A 13755-nucleotide genomic window follows, 5' to 3' on the forward strand; every position below is an offset into this window, starting at 1 on the left:
AAGTTGTGCCTATGATTTCGGACCATTGTGTCTCGACGGGCGTGTCGATCCCTAGTTTTGAAGTTGATGGTATTGTGTTACTATGGTTTTGGCTCTTGGTATTGAGCTAGGCCTAAGACTATATAAGGAGAAGAAGATCATTAGGCAAAATCATCTTTCGACAAGGGCTTGAATATCTAAGAGTGAAAGAGATCTGATTTGCAGGTGCTGGGTTGCTTGATCTAAGCCAAGGAGAGATCACATTGGTTGATGGAAGACTAGATCTAAGGATTGATCGGGATCTAATGGTTTGAAATGCACTATCATGATATGGTTGATTATGCTTATTTCTAGATCTGCATATTGTCGCAATGCTATGTTCTGGGTCTAACTAATGTCTGGTACAACTGCAAATTGAGAAAGTTTATTTTTAGATCTGTACGCAGGTTGGCTTCGGTAAAAGAGCGTGTATACGCGGGTTTGGCTCCTTGAAGTAGCGTATATCTTTTGAAGCTTGTTTTTGGGTTTACAGTGGGGTCTGACAGTTATTGCAGAGTTCTGTAGTCTGCTCTGTGTTCTGATAACTGGTGATTGACAGGGTTCAGTGGTTCAGTGATTCAGAGTTTGGTTGTTTTATGCTTCAATGATCTGTTGTGGAAATTGAATGAATTGTGGTCTTCAGATTGTAATGTTGTGCTTCAGGATTATTCAAGTCTGAAAATGTATGAAAGGTGATACCTGAAGAAAAGAAGATTGTAGGTCAGCACCTACGTACTAGTATCTTGGCTAGTACAAGAACAAAGGGGGTTGGAGCTCCCTTCCAAGGAAGTTTGGAGAACGAGAGAAGGTTGTAGCCTTCTGCAGGTTGTAGCCTGCGTACTGGTATAAGGCTGCACCAGTACAAAAGATTGTAAACTGAAGTTTCTTAAAGAAAGATAGAGATAACTTGCAGCAGGTGGTTTTCACCCACATTGGGTTTCCACCTTATATCTTGGTGTTCATGTGTGTGACTTTTGATCCGTTCTGTTATACTGCATCTGCTTACTGTTAATGTGCTGAATAATGTCCTGATGAACTTAACTGAAGAATAAGCTAACTAAGTTATGAGTTTTCTGCTTATACGCTGTTTTATTTAGTCACAGTAGCGTGTACACGCTGTTTTACTTAACTGAAGTAGCGTATATGTTTCTGAGCATTTAAAAGGTTTGATTGATCTGATAATACTGATTCACCCCCCCTCTCAGTATTATTTCCAACAATTGGTATCAGAGCAGGTCCTTCAGGGAAGCTTGATCGCTTGAAGGTAGATCATTCATCATGAGCAACTACGAGAAAGAAGCATCAATCAGGCCACCGTTTTTGATGGAACAAATTTCAATTATTGGAAGGTAAGAGTTACTGCATATCTTCAATCTCTTGGTACAGAAGTTTGGAACATTGTAGAAACAGGCTATGCTTTTCCTTCAGTTACTCCTACAGATCCAGCTGAGAAAAAGACATATGAAACAAATGCAAAAGCAGTCAGTACTCTATTAGGAAGTATATCCCAAACAGAATTCATGAAGGTCATGCACTTCAAATCAGCAAAAGAGATATGGGACAAAATGATCACTAGCTATGAAGGAGATGAACAGGTAAAGGAAGCTAAACTTCAAACTCTCAGGATTCAATATGAGACTCTCAAGATGTATAATGATGAAAGTGTGGCAAATTATTTTCTTCGGGTAGACGAGATTGTTAATTGTATGAAAAATTTGGGTGAAGAAATAAAAGAGACTATAGTAGTTTCAAAGATTCTAAGATCATTATCCCCCAAGTTTGAATCTAAAGTATCTGCAATAGAAGAAAAGGAAAATCTCAAAGTTCTCACTATGTCTCAGTTACATGGAATTCTAACTGCTTATGAAATGAGAAAGGGAGGTCCATCAGACAGAAGGGAAGCTGCTTTTAAGGCATCAGGAAAAGAAGATTACTATGAGGCAAGCCATGTTCCAGAAGAAGAGGAAGAAGAATCAAATTTTGTTAGAAATCTTCAAAGGGGTGCTGGAAGGTTCAGAGGTAAGCTACCTTTCAAATGCTTTGCTTGTGGAAGAGTAGGTCATTATGCTGCAAAATGTCCTAATAAAGATAAAGGAAAAGAACCTGCTAGATGGAATAAGAAACAAAGTGCAAATAAGAAAAGCTACTACACCCATGAAGATAGTGATGGCTTATCAAACAGTGATGAAGATGAACAAGGTAATAAATATAAGCTATTAATGGCATTTGAAGATGATGATTATGAGGATGCTGTAGATGTGGATAATCTCTATAATGAAATTACTAGACTCAAGAGATGCATAGAAGAAAAGAGTGTGATCATTGATACTTTGCAATTTCAAATTGATGAAAAGGAAAAACATCTTGAAAAACTAGAAGGTGAAATTGTTGGTCTCAGAAAAGAAATTGAGAAAACAAAAGCTATTAATCTTAAGTTTGTCAAAGGATCTGAAACTTTGGATGAGATTATCAATGTACAGCGGTCTCCTCTAAACAAGACAGGTTTGGGCTATAATGGAGAAACCTCTAAAGCATCCACCTCAAAGAATTATCTTGATGCAGCAAGAAGAAATGAGCAGAAGAACAATGAAGATAATCAGGTAAAGCAGGGACGAATTACAAACAGAAACTATCAGGGACAATCCTTCTTAAGGGTGAACAAAAGCTACAACCAACCACAGGTAAAATCTTCTCAGTTTGGCACAAGAATAGATGAAAATAGAAATTACAATCAGTTGGCTGGTAGATTCAATAACCGCAGAAGCTTCTTCAATGGACAATGCTTTTCTTGCCATAACTTTGGTCACAAAGCAGCTCAATGTGTTGCATATAAAACAATCATGACTAGGGAAGCTCAAAAACAAAGAAGTATGACAGGGATTACAAAGAGGACCTATAACAACTTTTCGGTTCTTGAAAATGAAGTTGAATGTTCTATTTGCAATAATTTTGGTCATAAAGAATCTGAATGCAGGAGCAGGTTTCAGGAGAAAAAGGAACAAGCCACGAGCACCAAAAAATGGAGAATAAAAGAACCTCAAACAGAAAGATGTGGGATAGCGTTTTATGCAGAAGGACAGGAAAATCTATGGTACATTGACAGTGGATGTTCGAAACATATGACAGGTGATAAAGAAAAACTTGAATCTTACTCCTGCAATGATACTCCTGCAACTATAAAAGGAAAAGGTATTGCTCCTTTGAAAGAAAAGGTCAAGGCTGGAAATGTTTTGTATGTTGATGGATTGAAGCATAATCTTCTAAGTGTCAGTCAGATGTGTGATCAAAAAACCGAGGTTATTTTCAGATCGAATGGATGTCTTGTTCGTGATCTTGATACAGGTAAAACAGTTCTCAAAGGCAAAAGAACTCCAAATAATCTGTACATATTTGAAGAAGGACAACAACAATGCTATCTTAGCAAGGATGAAGAGCACTGGCTATGGCATCGAAGGTTGGGACATCTAAGCTTCTCACAAATAAGAAAAGCATGCAAATATCAGGCAGTTCGCGATCTTCCAGATATCAAAATTCCAGACAACACTATATGCAAATCTTGTCAGTTTGGAAAGCAAACCAGAACTAACTTTCCAGAAAAGGAAGGATCAGCTAGCTTGCCTCTTGAGCTAGTCCATACAGATGTATGTGGTCCATTTAGGAAAAGGACACCTCGAGGAGAAGAATATCTGATATTATTCATTGATGATTTCTCAAGGTTTGTTTGGTTAGGGCTTATGAAGCACAAAGATGAAGCATTCGAAAAATTCAAATCCTTCAAAGCATTGGCTGAAAATGAATCAGGACACAAAATTAAGTGCCTCAGATCTGACAGAGGTGGGGAGTTCACATCAAATGAATTTTTCGATTTCTGCGATGAACATGGGATAAGAAGAGAATTCTCTACAGCTAGAACTCCTCAGCAAAATGGGGTTGTGGAAAGAATGAACAGAACTATCCAACAAATGGCTCGTGCTATGCTCGATGAATCAGGTACTCCTGCAACCTTCTGGGGTGAAGCTGCACATGCTGCTGTTATCATTCTTAACAAAACAAATGTCCGAGTAAACAGCACTCAAACACCTCATGAGCTTTGGAGTGGTAAAACTCCTTCCGTGAAGCATTTCAAAATCTTTGGGAGCAAATGTTATATTAAGAATACTGATGAGCAACTTGGCAAACTTGAACCTAGAGCAGATGAGGGCATTCTTCTTGGTTATTCTCCACATAGCAAAGCATACAAGTGCTACAATAAAAGACTTGGCAGAATTGTTGACAGTATTGATATAGTGGTTGATGAGAAGGGATATATTCCTAGGCAAGTTCATCATGAAGACATTGAAGAAGATGAAGGTTACTCTCAAAGGCGAAATGATGAAGAAGAAGAACCTCAAGAAGAAGAAGAATCTCAAGAAGAACCAGAGGAGCAGACAAGAATAGAAGAGAAGACTCCATCCAGATATGTCCAAAAGAATCATCCAGAAACTCAGATTGTGGGGCAGAAAGAAGCAGGAGTACAAACAAGAAGGACACTTGCAGAAGCTTCAAGCTACTTGGCTCTACTCTCCTCCATTGAACCACAAAATGTGAAAGAAGCATGCAAAGATGAATGTTGGGTCAAAGCAATGGATGAAGAACTTGAGCAAATCGAAAGGAACAACACTTGGGAATTAGTTCCTAGACCAAAAGATAAGAATGTAATAGGAACAAAATGGGTCTTCAAGAATAAGTTAAATGAAAATGGAGAAGTAATTAGAAACAAGGCCAGACTTGTTTGTAAAGGGTATGCACAGCAAGAAGGAATAGATTTTGAAGAGACCTTTGCTCCTGTGGCAAGACTAGAGGCCATCCGAATGTTCCTTGCTCTCTCAAGCTTTCAAAACTTCAAGGTATTTCAAATGGACGTGAAATCAGCCTTCCTAAATGGAGACTTAGAAGAAGAAGTATATATTGAGCAGCCAGATGGGTTCATTCTTGGAAATGATCCAAACCTTGTATGCAGATTGAAAAAGGCACTCTATGGGCTCAAACAAGCTCCAAGGGCTTGGTACTATCGCTTGGACAAATATCTTCACCAACAAGGCTTTTCAAAAGGATCAGCAGATAGCAATCTCTATATAAAAGTTGAAAATAACAAATTGCTAATCCTTGTTGTTTATGTAGATGATATTATTTTTGGCAGCAATGAAGAGACCATGAGTCAAAACTTTGCCTTGGTTATGCAGAAAGAATTCGAAATGTCACTTCTTGGAGAATTGACATATTTTCTTGGATTGCAAATCCAACAAAATGAAGGAGGTATCTTCTTGTCTCAAACCAAATACCTCAAGCAGATCTTGAAGAAGTATGGCATGGAAGAGTCAAAACCAGTATGTACACCCATGGTTACAGGATGCAGCCTCAGTGCAAATGATGAATCAGCAGCAGTTCACCAACCCACTTATAGATCCATGATTGGGAGTTTGCTTTATTTGACAGGTACTCGACCAGATATTACACATGCAGTAGGAATGGTTGGAAGATTTCAAGCCAACCCAAAGGAAACTCATCTTCAGGCAGTCAAAAGAATCTTCAAATATCTTCAAGGGACCCAAAACTATGGCTTATGGTATCCTAGAAATACTGATCTCACTCTTCATGCTTACACAGATGCAGATTGGGCTGGAAGTGTGGATGATAGGAAAAGCACAAGTGGAGGTGCTTTCTTCATGGGTTCTAGATTAGTATCTTGGTTCAGCAAGAAACAAAGTTCGATTGCCTTATCTACAGCTGAAGCAGAATATGTGGCTGCAGCATCTTGTTGCACACAACTTCTTTGGATGATGCAGACCTTGCAGGACTTTCAAATCACTTGCACTCCACCTGTCTCTATCTTATGTGATAATACAAGTGCAATCAGCATTTCAAAGAATCCTGTCATGCACTCAAAGACCAAGCACATACCAATCAAGTACCATTTTCTTCGGGAACAAGTGCTTGAGCAGAAGGTCAAGTTGGAGTATGTTCCTTCTAAGGAGCAAGTTGCTGATATTCTCACAAAACCACTGCCCAGGGAAACTTTTGAATATCTCAGACAAAAGCTGGGAGTAGTTGATGCTTCATCCTGTTGTTGAAGATTGTTTGTTCTACAGAAAAGTTGGTATACGCAGGTTACGGAAGGGATATGAGCGTATACACGCGGATTTATGGTGGGTAAGTCGCGTGTATGCTGGACGCTTGTTGCAGAAAGAATATCCGCGTACATACGCTGTTTTATACAGGATAAAACGCGTATATGAAGTTCTGAACAGCAAGGGAAAAATCTGAAGTTCTGAAAAGCAATAGGAATGTCAGAATTCTTCAGGCACAGTTTCAGGGAGTGCAACAGGCACAGGTTCAGGGGGAGCAGCTCAAAAGTCTCATAAAGCATTGTTGGCATTCAGATGTTTTGGTTGTTGGTTTCAGGAGAAGGAGCTCAGAAAGAAATTCTGGTTGCTGATCTAACAAGATGTTTATCAGATGTTGCTGGTGTCTTTCCTAAGTCTTGGTCTAGATCTGTTGTCTCTATGTCATGTATCTCTCTTGTCATATCTCTTTTATGGTGTCAAGGTCATGTAACGGCCTATGTTGGTTTCCCCACTATGCCTGGGATGAATGCTGTAATATAATTGGTTGTTTCTGTTATGTCCCCTCTTGGTAGGGAGTATGGATGTATGTATTGAGTCTTTTGGTGATAGGAAGGTCCCTTATGGTGTATAAATCTTGGCTCTTGTTGAAGAACATCTTTTTCAGATCTGGCCTACTGTCAGGGGGAGCACGAGTCAGCACAGCCAAGCAGAGGTATCAGCATGTCCTCAGGGGGAGCACAGCCCTTTGCTCTTGATGTCAAGGGGGAGAGTGACTTGGTGTGGTGGTTGCCATCAAGTCCAAAGGGGGAGATTGTTGGCATTATGATTCAAGTGTTGTCCTTGATGGCAACTCACTCAGAGGATGGTACAAGTGCTCAGAGGTTGGTACAAGTGATGGCATCTTAATCAGAAGACAGATCTCAGTACAGCATGCCAAGGAAGCTCATACACGCCGTTTCGTTAAGCCCAAGTCGCGTGTACACGCTAGTTCGATTCATAAAAAGCGCGTGTATGTGGAAAGGTTCCTTTGGTCCATGGTGGTTAGTCCTTGGAAGTTGTGCCTATGATTTCGGACCATTGTGTCTCGACGGGCGTGTCGATCCCTAGTTTTGAAGTTGATGGTATTGTGTTACTATGGTTTTGGCTCTTGGTATTGAGCTAGGCCTAAGACTATATAAGGAGAAGAAGATCATTAGGCAAAATCATCTTTCGACAAGGGCTTGAATATCTAAGAGTGAAAGAGATCTGATTTGCAGGTGCTGGGTTGCTTGATCTAAGCCAAGGAGAGATCACATTGGTTGATGGAAGACTAGATCTAAGGATTGATCGGGATCTAATGGTTTGAAATGCACTATCATGATATGGTTGATTATGCTTATTTCTAGATCTGCATATTGTCGCAATGCTATGTTCTGGGTCTAACTAATGTCTGGTACAGCTGCAAATTGAGAAAGTTTATTTTTAGATCTGTACGCAGGTTGGCTTCGGTAAAAGAGCGTGTATACGCGGGTTTGGCTCCTTGAAGTAGCGTATATCTTTTGAAGCTTGTTTTTGGGTTTACAGTGGGGTCTGACAGTTATTGCAGAGTTCTGTAGTCTGCTCTGTGTTCTGATAACTGGTGATTGACAGGGTTCAGTGGTTCAGTGATTCAGAGTTTGGTTGTTTTATGCTTCAATGATCTGTTGTGGAAATTGAATGAATTGTGGTCTTCAGATTGTAATGTTGTGCTTCAGGATTATTCAAGTCTGAAAATGTATGAAAGGTGATACCTGAAGAAAAGAAGATTGTAGGTCAGCACCTACGTACTAGTATCTTGGCTAGTACAAGAACAAAGGGGGTTGGAGCTCCCTTCCAAGGAAGTTTGGAGAACGAGAGAAGGTTGTAGCCTTCTGCAGGTTGTAGCCTGCGTACTGGTATAAGGCTGCACCAGTACAAAAGATTGTAAACTGAAGTTTCTTAAAGAAAGATAGAGATAACTTGCAGCAGGTGGTTTTCACCCACATTGGGTTTCCACCTTATATCTTGGTGTTCATGTGTGTGACTTTTGATCCGTTCTGTTATACTACATCTGCTTACTGTTAATGTGCTGAATAATGTCCTGATGAACTTAACTGAAGAATAAGCTAACTAAGTTATGAGTTTTCTGCTTATACGCTGTTTTATTTAGTCACAGTAGCGTGTACACGCTGTTTTACTTAACTGAAGTAGCGTATATGTTTCTGAGCATTTAAAAGGTTTGATTGATCTGATAATACTGATTCACCCCCCCTCTCAGTATTATTTCCAACACTTAGCTTAGGAAGCGTATTGGAAAAAAGAGATTCAATTGATGTCATTGAAGGAAAACATGTAGAACAAGAAGATTCAAATGAGGAGACCAAAGAATTATGCGCTGCACTTGATGAAGAACAGACATCGGAATCATAGATTGAGAAAGTTCCCTCATGTTTACCATCAGATCCTCCATGTGTCCAAGAGAAAAATCAACAAAAAGAGGAAAATTTGAATGTCATGGTATAAGAGGACACAAAAAGAGATCCAAATGTGCAAGTGGACCAGGGGCATCACATCGCACTCTTCTCCAACAATTCCTAATCTCAACTCAGTCAAAGCATTTGGTCTCTCATATTTAGGTACATGTCAAAGAATATATTTCAAGCCTACACAAAATTTTATCTTTCATCTTGATGTCCACATGGTTGCATTGGAAGTATTCCTATACTTGAAATAGATTTTGTTTTTCAAGTAGACTAGGATAGAAAAACAAATAAAAAAAGGAAAAAGAGGAAAATAAAATAAAATAAAAAATAAAATCTCAAGTGAAAACCTCCTTGGAGGTGCTTGAGATTGGCTCACTGATTGAAGGAGTCAATGGGTTGGAAAAAAGAGAGAAAAAAAAAGATCCTAGGTGAAAACCTCCTTTGAGGAGCCTAGGCAGACCTACTAGTTGAAAACCTCATTGAGGTAGCTAATAAGCCAAAGAAAAGAGAAAAAAATGAAAAAATGAAAAAAAGAAAATGAAAAAGTGAAAATGAAAAAATTCTTTGTTCCATGTATCTCTCTTTGATGAATGCAGGTGCTCTCCAAACTTTGCAAGAAACAAGAACAATTTAGCACCAAAAGAAAAATTGAACAAAAACCTAGTCAAAGGATGTCAAACTTGGAATTTCTCCTCCTTCGTCTAGATGCTCAAACAGGACCAAGGCCATGTCAATCCATGACCCTCATGAATTTCCAACATCCACCCATCATTTCCAAGCCTTTCCGATGTCCTAAAATTCTACAGGAATGTTTTGTTTTGGTACAGGAGGCCAAAATACTCATGGCATAATTTTTTTTTACCATATTTAAAAATGAGTGCATCCATTAGCCAAGTTGTTTCATGGGGAGATGCATATAGATGATGGTAACATGCTCAAGGAATTTCAACAAATTCTGGTGCACACTTTTCGAGAAATTGGCCTCCATCACCTACAACCATTTTTATTTTTTCTCAAGATTCGTGCATCCATTGGCCAAGATTTTTTATTGGGAGATGCATAAGGATGATGGAAACATGCTCAAAAAATTTCAGGTCATCAAATTTACTATTGGAGAGATATGGCTAAAATAATTCTACTATGGGAGCATTCCAAAATTGCTACATGAGTGACCAGAATTGCTACAAGAAGTTGTTGAGCATGAGAAAGGGAGGCAGATTTGATTTTATTTTTTTAATCTCTGGGAAAGATGAGTCTATAGAAGCCCTTGGAATCCATCCACTAAATTAGCCTTTATTTTTTCTCCACTGTCCCACTAAACATCCACAAAATCTAACCCTCCACCTCTATTTTTACCCATTACCATCGCTAAAAGGCTCTCCAACTACCACCATAAATTTTTCCATGAATTATCAATATTTTTGAAGGACATAATTAGAGAAAATTATGAACCTGTTGACATGGCTAATGTTCGCTATGCCAACATGGGGAACTAACCCAATCGTAAGCCCCAATTAGGCCTGCTTTCGTTTGGAATAGCTAGTTCCAATGGGTTTTAAGGGACCCCGTAAACTGTCAAATGCATTGATAGATTGCTTCTGGGTGGAAGACTTCAATTAAATCAACAAAATAAAACAACTAACTTCTATGTGTTAAATCCTATCTATGCTACTTCTAACTACTCTAATATGATCCTAGCTATCCTAATCAATCCTGCAAGAGCATAATACAAAGGTTTAAACATCATATATATGTTCAGCAAGAGCGTGATAAAGAAGATTAATCATCAGGCATAGATTCAAGTCCAAATGAATCAATCATTGTATTCACAACTGGACAAGACTGTATTAAAGCTAAATTGCAATCCAATCACTCATATAGGAATACACATTCTTTTATGGAATTAAAGTTGCAACTGATGTTCAATTTAGTTTCAAATCAGAGACCATTCACAAGTTAACCATGAAACTGAATCACATTCAATTTAACAAGACTAATAGTGTACTGTAAGTCATCACTATGCATAAATACAAATCACATTTACATTCATGTCAGCAACCACACTCTGATCCAAAACATATAAAAGAACAATCAAATAAGTTTGGAACTAGAGGCTCCTCCTTTCCTCAAAACAGTCCTCCTTATTCACAATAAAGCGAACTATTCTTCTCGAAAATCCAAAGACCTTTCTCCTCTTCGGAGGTAATACTTATGCAAAAATCCCTGACTCTATGTCTACCCTGCCTCTTCATCTTCCCACTATTTCAGATATGCAAATCAAGTACACAGAGATCGCTGGCACGTAGAAAGCATAACAGTCGGTTCGATTCCTTCCCTGAGGAAGAGAACAGATGTTGGTAAAAGGGTGACTGTATGTTGCCTTCTCATAATGAAGACTAGGACAGTTCTGCTTACAGAATGTACAGGCAACGCGTGGGGTTCCGACCGGAACGCTTGCGGCCAGACCCTTAAACGCAGCGCTTCTGCATACATGACTCTTCGAATCCCCTCCTGCGTCCTTTACTTCTCACCTGCAAGGTTAGATATCATTAACTTGCTGATTGTGAGCAATAAAACATAAATGTTCAATCAAACGTAACACTGCCTTCATTCATTTGATAAACTACAGAACAAGTAAGAAAAGGATTTATGCCTGATACATAGTCAACATACAAGTTCCCGCTCAACCCATAGGCTTGGCACAATTTTTTGAGGGCTTCTTTTAAATTGCAATTGGGTATCGGCCCCTTCACGAGTCTCAGTACCCATGCCTTCCACTTCCCCGATGCACAATTACACTATCAGGACTCCACAGGCCTGCCTTTTCCACTGAAAATCCCGATAAACATAGGAAATAAGGGCTTAAGCGAGGGATTTGTTAAAGGGATTTACCCATTTGTGAATGGAAGGTTTGGCCCTCCATAGAGTTAAAATTAGTGGGATGAAATAGATCATTCGGAGAGATGAAAGACCAGACTTATAGGGGACCCATTGAAAATTTGCTATCAGAGCATGTTTTAATGGGGTGATAGTTGTGGCCACAACAAATGGCGAACTGCTGGGCGAACCAGTTATCTCCGTTTCCAAATAAACCTTGGATCAATAAAACATCAGGGTCTTAAGATAAACTTGAAATGCAAATCGTACAAATGAATAGGCATGGGTTCCACTTCAACATTACTGCTTCAGGAGGGATAAAGACAAATAACTTCTACTTGCTGATATGATTTTGACAGGCATTCTCCAATGGCAGTATTATGGGGTTTATTGACCTTCCTTTACCTGTTTCACACTTTCAAAAATCCTTTTGGGGGCATCACTGGTCTGTCCATACCTGTTTAGGTGTGTACCTCAACTCTTTATTGCTCATCAAGCTTGATGTAGACATGATTTTCTTGCACTTTATATGAGAATTTCAGTGCTATATTTTCATTGATTGAATGGGGCGCAGTCATGGATCATGCCATATTTTTAAACCGCTTAAGCAAGGTTGGGCTTGCTGTGTTAATCAGTACTCTGAGCCCAGCAACAGTCCTTACTCTAACCGGCTTCCCAAACAACCTGTCCTTCTAAATTGGCACAAGGACTTAACATTTCATTTCCTTTTAGATAAGTCCTTCCAGTTTCAGGCACAAGGACTAGAGCACAATTAGATTTGCCACAGGGTATGAGATAGTGAGCTTAGCCCATGAAAGGAGGTTTACTTGTGAGTAACAGGTATTGGACCATTTAGTGTGGTGGATGGGACCAATGGAGAATGACTGTAAACCTTACAAGCAAGTATAGGCTAGGTCTGAGTGGGATTTATTCAAAATGCAGCGTTCCTCCATGCCAGTCCAGCTGTAGTTACACATTTTGTTTTATAAAGATGCCCGTACATGCTCCAGATATCCAAGTTCTCAACATATCTCACATATTTCCCAACAGATGCCAGTCAGGGTTTCGGTTTGCATTCCACTGTTGATTCTCAAGTGCTCATGGGCTGATAGAAAGTTTGTTTGATTTGCAGGGAAATGATGGATTCAGGAACAACATAATCATCAGCAAGTTAATGAGGAAGGGAAAGGCCGAGAGTGGTGAATGAGGGAAAATCTGAAAGGTAGAATGAGACTGGAGGACCACCATCAGCTGGCTGAAAAGGAATGTAATTCAAAATAGCAGGAAAATAGACTTTGTAGAAAACAAAAAGAAAGGACAGGAATACAACTACACTAACAACAAAATGAAATGAACTCTAACCTACTCAGGAGGTAACCACCATGTGGTGGCTACTGGAAGTATCTCTTGAGATGCTGGCCATTAACAGGGAATTTTTTAGTTTCTCCCTGTAAGGTTTTCAATCTATAAATTCCATGACCAATTTTTTCCACAACTTGGAATGGGCTCAACCATGAGTGTTGTAATTTTGTGTGCTTACCTGTTGGCTCACTCATGAGAGATGAAAAGTAAATAAATTTCTCAATGAAAGATATCACCTTGTCTTCACTTCCATTTATAAGTTTGTCATGCTCCCTTTTGTTAATGGCTGCGTTTCTGAATGTTCTTCGCAATGTAGGAACTCAAGGATTTGATTATCACCTTTGAACACCTGCCAATTCGAGATGTTATCAGTTACGGATGATCCAAAAATCAATTCAACATAAAATTTATTTTTGTTTAATCTAAGATGAGGCAAAAGTTTTGCAGTCACAACAGCCACCAGATCGGCATCGTGGTTATACTTTCGAGGTATGTATGTCACATTGAAAGAATCAAAATTGTCAGTTAAACTCCATACCTCATGTTGGTACCTCACCAGGTGTGGCGGACTGTAGTGTATCGTTTTCTTTACCTGGTTCACCATTATCTGTGGGCCATCAAAAACTCTGAGATTTTTTACATTCCTTTCAATGGCTCTTCTTAGACCTTTCAGTAGGCCTTCATGTTCTGCTGTGTTACTGGTGTGCGTGCATTCCAACCGGCTGGCCATCAGATGTTGGTTCCCTAGTGGGTCAATGAAAATGCTCCCAGTGCCTGCACTTTCAAGACAGTTAGAGTCACCAAAGTGGAGTGTCCTGAAAATAAACTCTAATGTTACGCTAAAAGAACTACTTCCTATGAAATTAGTCCTATCATCTACTATAATACAAGGTAATTCATCAGTTGGATTATGG

Source organism: Pinus tabuliformis, chromosome 8 (genome assembly GCF_031772625.1).
Source record: "Pinus tabuliformis cultivar Carrire ecotype Pingquan chromosome 8, CPIR1, whole genome shotgun sequence".
Lineage (NCBI taxonomy): Eukaryota > Viridiplantae > Streptophyta > Pinopsida > Pinales > Pinaceae > Pinus > Pinus tabuliformis.